The sequence below is a fragment of the Lucilia sericata genome, unplaced genomic scaffold, assembly GCF_015586225.1.
Source record: "Lucilia sericata isolate MDLA Ls3-8-SP2 unplaced genomic scaffold, ASM1558622v1 Contig000178F_arrow, whole genome shotgun sequence".
Classification (NCBI taxonomy): domain Eukaryota; kingdom Metazoa; phylum Arthropoda; class Insecta; order Diptera; family Calliphoridae; genus Lucilia; species Lucilia sericata.
Genome location: NW_023994206.1, coordinates 474935 through 483486, shown reverse-complemented (window position 1 = coordinate 483486; position 8552 = coordinate 474935).

Below are 8552 nucleotides of genomic sequence, written 5' to 3'. Positions count from 1 at the left end.
TTATTAAAAGTATCCGAATAACGGATATTTTGCGACAAAATATACATCACTATGACACATTTTCTTATTTTTACTTATTTTCCTTGTAATTTTTGATAAATTTTTGCAAATATTGATAAATTTCTTTGATATTTGACTAATTTTAATGCTGGCGAATATATTTTGCATTAGTATAACACTAATCAATATAATTTACATGGTTAATTACTTTATGGCATTATATTTAACCAACAAACTTTGAAAAAGCCAAATCAAATGATTTTGTCCATCATTTGGTTGACAGACGGGCATTTCCAAATTGCCTAAAAATAGTGCTGGACAATTGGAATATTGTCAAATATTCATGCATTAATCCAATAATGCCTAGATTTGAGTTTTTTCCTCAAAATATCGTTTAAAAATTTTCTGAGATTTTATTTACAAATTTGTAAACGTTAAAATTAGAATTTTTAGACTTTATTTTAAAAGAAACCATAATTACTTTTCGCAATCAACCTAAAATTACCGGAAAAATCTTTATCTGAGACAAAAATTGTTAAAAATCAAGTTATTGTTGGCTTAAAGAAGGGTCGAGCCTACAATAAAATTCTTCTAATTGTCAATGGTTTATTGAAGGTGTTTTAAGCTATTTCACGTTTATAAATACGATTTTCCTGAATTTTGCCTAAAATTGTTTAATAAACCTAAAATAAGTTTTTATAAATACAGCCGGTAATGTTTCGTACTGTTCCATTCCACAACATTCATTATAACAGATTTCATGAAAATCGTATTAGTACTGTTTTGTATGCTTGAACGTAAATTTGGTACAATAATTGTTTTACAAAAAGTTGGCGTAAAAAGGGGCGTAGCGTCCGATCCAGATCTTATATAGAAGGGGGATCATTCGCCATAGGGGCACATCTGCCAAAGCGAATAACTTGAAAACCGAGTAATCGATGTTATCGCATTATCAAATTTTATTTTTGTTTATCGATTATCTATCATCCCTGAAAGATTGAAAGATTAACTTTACATATGATGGGAGGCAGACGTGATTAATTGTTTTTTAAAGGGCTGTGAAAATATTTCACTGTGTGAATTTTTTGTGCTAACTTTTTTAGTTTTTGTGATAGAAAAAATATATTGGTCAGTGATAGAACGTCAATAATAGTGAATAATAAGACATAATAATATTTTCGATAATATAATTTGAAACCCGAAAAAAATTTAAACTAAACCCCAGAACTGCCCGTGGGGCACATTCGCCAAATATATGTAATGCTTGTGATGTAGAACAAAATTTTGTTAAAATATAGAAAAATTCATTAATAATTTGTTTTTTTTTTTTTTTTTGTTTAGTTATGTGAAATAAACAATAAATATCTAGTTTATTATACTTTGTTTAGTGAATTAAAATATAAAGCAGCAAAATAAGTTTTTACTTTTTAATTTTTTTGCCTTATTTTACTAATGACAAATCTGCCCCATCCCCTTGGCGTATTTACCCCATGGATGGGGCGGTATCGCCGTTTTTGGTCAGTGCGGAAAAGTTAAAAAAATATGTGTGAGGATGACTTAGGAAAGATTGAAAGGGATAAAACTAAAGCCAACATATCTAAGTATCCGAACCAAGAAAAAAATTAAGAATATGTATTGTGGTTTTAATTTGAGGCCGCCTCAAAAAAAAGTGGCGTATGGTCCCCCTTCTACCGTTCCAAATTTCATGTAAACCGGTTCAGTAGTTTTCTGTAAGTCTCGAATGAAAATTTTGTATAATAATTATATAGAGATAAGTGAGTATAAGAAGAATCGTGACGTCCAATCATGATTTTATATAGCCTATTGTTCCACTTTAGAATAGAATTGTTAGTGTTCTAAATTTCATGTAAATCGGTTCAGAAGTTTGGCCGTGAAAGCGTAACAAAGAGACAGTCTCTTTCATATAATTATAGGATAGGATATAAGTAAGGATCGTTTTATAAAAAGTGGGCGTAGAAGGGGGCGTGGCATCGGATCAAGATCTTATATATAGCCTATAGTTCTTTCCGAGCTTATACCTATCAGTATGCAAAATTTCATGTAAATCGGTTTAATAGTTTTTGCATAATGTGATTGCAAAATTGGTGTAATAATAGTTTTTCAAAAAATGGGCCCAAAAAGGGCGTGGCCTCCGATCATTATCTTACATAGCCTATTGTTCCTTTTGGGATTAGACCTATGAGCGGTCCAAATTTCATGTAAATCGGTTGAGCAGTTTTGGCGTGAAAGCGTAACGAACAAACACACAAACAAACAGTATGTTTTATATACATATGTATATACTAGATTTTTGTACCCGGCGTTGTCTGGGGTTTTAAATGTTTCCATAACATTATACTTAAGTATTCTCCCGTCAGAGTAAACTAAAAAATCTGCTTTATGTCTGTAGATCAATTTCTGAAATTTTTCAACATTCAGAAATATAAAAATTTCGTTGACTTAAATAACATAACAGCATTTCCGAAATAATTTTTTTTTGCCCCTCACTAAGAGATTACTTCACAATCATTTTTTTGCCAATTTATAAAGATAAAAGATTCCAAAATTATATTTCTAATACTATCTATGTAGTTAGGTAAAACTATAATATACATATTTAACTTAGGAGAAAGAATAATTCTTGACTTAAAGCATAAAGTGCTAATTTTTCACTAACATCTTCATGTTTCAAAAAATGCTGAAGGTCTCCTTATGAGGAAGCTCCTTACAATTTCATTGTGATCTTATAAAGCTATAAAAGAAATTTCATTGAATTTGAACAATATTTATAAAAGTACCAAAAATACTACCCATACCCTCTTTCTCCATTGAATTATTTATGTATTTTGTTTAATATGCTTTGTATCATTTCAGAAATCGATGTTGTAGAACATTTATTAAGAAAATCACGTCAGAGAGAAACTTTTCCCTCTTTAATGTTGTTTTGCAAAAACATTTTTGAAAAACACATTTTTTGACCGATTACGGAAAAGTATTAATAAAAAAATATATATTTCTCAAATTTCATAAAAGTACGAAAAATTTTGCAAAGGAACACATAATTAGCAATTTTTGCCCGTTTAGTTTAAATTTCTTTTTCCTGTTTTTCCCTCTAGTGGTGGATTTTCGAATACACATATCTCTGAAACTAAAAACTCATCGTCTAAAATATTTTTACTTTAGAACGAAAAAAATTTAGACTTAAAACATAGGAGTACAATTTTTTCCTGTTTTTTCGCCTTTTCTCCTATTTCGAAACGGAACTTTGCTACATAATACATATTTCAGACACTTTAAAAGCTTAATCAGAAATGTTTTTGCTTGAGTATAGACAATAATTAGTATTTACTCCCAAAAGTACGAATTTTATCCCTTTTTCAACCACATACCCCTTCTTGTCACTTCTTATCCAAGTTTTGGAAAATAATATAGCCTATCATACCATACACCTATATATCTAACTATAGTTGTGTTTTGTTGCTAACGTTCAAAGGCAATTTCATATAAATTTAAAATTTATAAACGTTAGGAGTTAACGTGTAAAATTATACAAGTTAATTTTAACGTCGATAAAAGTGCTACCAATTCAAAAATAAAACAAGTAAGAAATTATAGTCGGGCGAGGCCGACCATATAATACCCTACACCTGTTACAAAAATGAAATGTGATTTTGTTTTCATAATAAAGCACTTAAGCTGAATTGCACCTTGCCTTGAATTATACTTAAGCCATTTATTGTTTAATAAAATTGTGGACATTTAAGTCAAATTTTGAAGGGGGATTTGTATAGGGGCTATGGTCAAATGAGACCCTATGATTATAAATTGAGAGTCATCAAGGCTAGTACAGAACTTGGTTTTGCAGCTTTTTGTCGAGATGCGAGTATATTAAACATAATTATAAATTTAAAATCCCTATTTGCCGGGTTCAGTTGTATGGGGTCTAGGTGAAATAATGGACCGATGTTAACCATTTTCAGTAGGCTTCGTCTCCGGTACCATAGAAGATCATCTGCCAAGTTTCATTGAATTATCTTTAAAATTGCGACCTGTAGTTTGATTAAAAGGTTTACAAGCCCTATTCGGGGGTTCAGTTGTATGGGGGCTAGGTGAGAAAATGGACCGATATTAACCATTTTCAGTAGGCTTCGTCTCCGGTACTATAGAAGATCATCTGCCAAATTTCATTGAATTATCTTCAAAATTGCGACCTGTAGTTTGATTACAAGGTTTACAAGCCCTATTCGGGGGTTCATTTGTATGGGGGCTAGGTGAAATAATGGACCGATATTAACCATTTTCAATAGGCTTCGTTCCTGGGACAATAGAAGATCATGTGCCAAATTTCATTGGATTATCTTCAAAATTGCGACCTGTAGTTTGATTACAAGGTTTACATGGACGGACAGACGGACGGACAGACGGACGGACATAGCTAAATCGACTCAGAAAATGATTCTAAGCCGATTGGTATACTTTAAGGTGGGTATAGGACCAATATTATTGTGCGTTACAAACATCAGCACAAATCCAATATACCCTCCCCACTAAAGTGGTGTAGGGTATAAATACAAATATTAATGTGTTTATGTCAAACAATAAAAAAATATTTTAAAATAAAATTTAAATCAAAAAAAATATCAAATAAAAAAACCTTTTTTAAGAAAATGTAAATATTTTCAAGATTTAGCAGATTTCTTCTGTGGAGTGATGCCAAGTCAGGTAATGTTCGTTTTGTTGCTAACTTTAAGCGTTAACACTCATTGATAGCAACAAAACACAACTTATGTTTCAAATTGAAAAGAAAAACGTTCCAGCCATTTAAGTGTAATTAAAAACATTATGCGCACGCTACAGGTCGCAATTTGCCACATAATTTGATGAAATTTGGCACATACTCTTCCAAGGATGAATCCTATTAAAAATGGTTAAAATGGGACCATTATTTCGCATAGCCCCCATACAATCGCACCCCTAAATATGACTTTTGAGCTCATAAATCAATATGTTAAATGTTATTGTATCGCACCAAAAATCGGCAAAACTTAGTTTAATGACACTGCTGATTTTCGTAATGATCAGTCCTCATTTGATCACATCCCCCATATAAAGTCCCCTTCATAAAAGGACTTGATAGTTCAAATTCACTTATAAACACTAATATTACGTCGATATTCCACATAAATAACTTTAATGTAGACGTAAATCCTTTTACCAAAATTTATAAGGATAGTCCCATATTAACCACCTACCCCCATATAGCCCTCTTTTAGAAAATCCATTTTTTGTCAATAAATTGTTAAAATATTTCTGAATTAAGGTAAAAATTAATTTAATTGCTTTATTATTAAAAAAAATAAACATTTGTAACATAATCACTGGTGTAGGGCATCATATGGTAGGCCATGCCCAACTATAAATTTTTAATTGTTTATTTATTTGTTTTATTTATTCATTGAAGTAGTTTGAATTGTCTGAAAATATGCATTTATTGAGACCCTTTACGTAGCAAATACAGATTTCCCTTTTTTACTCGTTTTCCCCCTAAGGCTGGGATTTCTAAATATATGTACATATGTCTGAGACTATCAAAATCATAGATTTTAATATTTTGGCCTTAGAATAGAAAAAAATTTTTCTTAAAGCACAAAAGTACTAATTTTGTCATATTTTCGCCATTTGGCCTTTTTTGTTCTCCCCTTCCGGTCCAATTTTCGCAACGGCACTTTGCTAATATATATTTCTAGCAAATTAAGTAGTAAATCAGTATTTACTATCAAAAGTACTCATTTTGCCCGTTTTTCACACATTTTACCCCCTCCTAATCCAAGTTCTGAAAAATATAGCCTATAACACTCTCCAAGTATAGATCTAGTCTCAATATTCAAAAATATCAGTTGGAGAACGAAAATGTAAGAGAAAGTCCCATTTTATAGATTTTAGTTAAATAAGGATGGAGCATGATTTTTATACATTCAGGAAGCTGTGTGTCAAATTTTATGTTTTTAGGTTCAATATTATAGAATATTCAAAATATATTACTAAAAGAAAAAAAGTAACAGAAAACCTCTTTTTATAAATTTTCGTTCAATGTTTATATATTCAATATTTTACAAGTATCAAAAAGTATCAGTTGAAGTACGAAAACATAAAAAATACACCTTCTATTTATTTTTGTGTATCTAAGTTCAATAGTTTCAATGTTTCTAGGTTCAATATTATAGAAGATTCAAAAAGTACCTACTGAAGAACGAAAAAGTACCAAAAAGTCCCCTTTTATAGGTTTTCATTTACTCCGGACTCTACATGCTTAATTTTATCTTTCTAGGTTCAATATTATAGAAAATTCAGAAAGTACCTTTTGAAGGACGAAAAAGTACCAAAAAGTCCCTTTTTTAGATCCTCATTTACTGTGGCCTCTACATTCTTAATTTTACGTTTCTAGCTTTAATATTATAGAAAACTCAAAAATTACCCTTTAAAGAACGAAAAAGTATTATTGGTTCTCATTAACACCGGATTCCATATGCTTAATATCATGTTTCTAGGATCATATTATAAAAAACACAAAAAGTACCAGTTAAAAAACGAAAAAGTACCAAAAAATAGTCCTTTGTACCGGAGTTCCAAGTAACACTCCATTGATGTATTTAGTGATACTAAATCTATCAATTTCTCCAAATTTATTAAAATTGGGTCAGTGAGTTTGAATAAAATCAAATTTCCCGTTTTTCTCCCTTTTGGTACTTGTTTCTCCCTATTGAAGTAATAAATATGTTATTACAAAAAGTTGCAAAAGGAGCTCATCATTAAGTATTCATTCACATGTACAAATCAATACATAGGAATGAATCAGTCAGTCAGTACCCAGCAAAATATTTGCTTACAAATTCACTAGAAAAATCACCAGAATTCATCGAGTAAAGTGCTTACAATTCTACTAGAAAAAGTACTTATTTTTGTTTGAGATGTTCCAAAAGTAAGTCAATATTATTTGGTTGGAAATAAGTTGTTTTTTTAGTAGAGTTATTTATAGAATATTTATGAAAAAATAAAAATAAAAAGCCGACACAGACTGGGGTTGAACTCAATACCTTCCGTCTGCCAGTTGGATGCTCCACTCACTACACCACTGCTTAGCTGTTTTATTGTGCGTCAAATAATAGTTTTCACACACAAATACTATTTTATTTTCTGTTTGTCTAAAAATAGATATTTGATATCGTGTGCACAAAAAAAGGAAAAAAAGAAAAAGTAACTGTTTTATGTTTGTTTGTTTCTTTATTTTGATTTTTTTTTAGACTTTACATACAAAGTAAGTCATTAATAAAGTACTTAATGGTAATCATTGTAAGCAAAGATTTTGCTGGGTAACGTTAGAATTTGTATATAAAGATAATTTACTTCGGGCTCTACATGTTTATTTTTATGTTTCTAGGTTTAAATAATAACGAACGATAAAGTTCCAAAAAGTACCTTTTGAAATATGAAAAAGTACCAAAAATTCCCCTTTTATAGGTCCTCACTTAATCCGGGCTCTGCATGCTTAATTTCATGTTTCTAGGTTTAATATTATAGAAAATTCAAAAAGTTCCTTTTGAAGAACGAAAAAAGTATCAAAAAGTTCCCTTTTGTAGATTCTCATATACTCCGGCCTTCACGTGCTTAATTACATGTTTCTAAGTTCAATTTAATAGAAAACTCAAAAAAGTACCAGTCGAAGTACGATAAAGTACCAATAAGTCCCCTTTTATACATTCTCATTTACTCCGGGCGCTACTTGCTTAATTTCATGTTTCTAGGTTAAATTTTATAGAAAACTCAAAAAGTACCAGTCGCAGGACGAAAAAGTACCAAAAAGTCCCCTTTTATAGATTCTCATTTACTCCGGGCTCTACATGCTTAATTTCATGTTTCTAGGTTTAATTTTAAAGAAAACTCAAAAAAGTACCTTTGTAGAACAAAAAAGTATGGAAAAATCCCTTTATTATTAATTTCATGTACCAAAAAATATCACTTGGTACCGGTGTTCCAAATATATAGTCTTTCTAGATCTAAAAATTTTATATAAATTGGATCATTGTGTTTGAGTAAAATCAAATTTCCCGTTTTTACCCCTTTTGGTACTATTTTCTTTCCCATTAACAAAATAAAAATTTTGTTCCAAAAAGTTGCAACATCGTATTGGGAGCCCGTTATTATTTATTCATATGTATAAGTTAATAAATCAAAAATAATTTTTTATAAAAAAGTGCCAAAAATAGGTACAATTTTCACCAAAAAGTGCCAAAAATAGGTACAATTTCCGAATATCCAAAAAGTACTAAATTCATATTTTTATTTTTTTTTATCAAGTTATGAAGGTGTCAAAAAATTTTTTTGAATGTTCTCTGGTTTAAAAGATACATGGGGTGCAAAAAAGTACCAAAATACAGTTTTTACCCGTTTATTCCCTAAAGGGGCCGAATTTGAAAAAAGTACCAGACACCTGTCCGCTTATTTTTTAAATGAACGACGATAAGCTTTAAACTGTTTTTGTATCTTTTATAGTT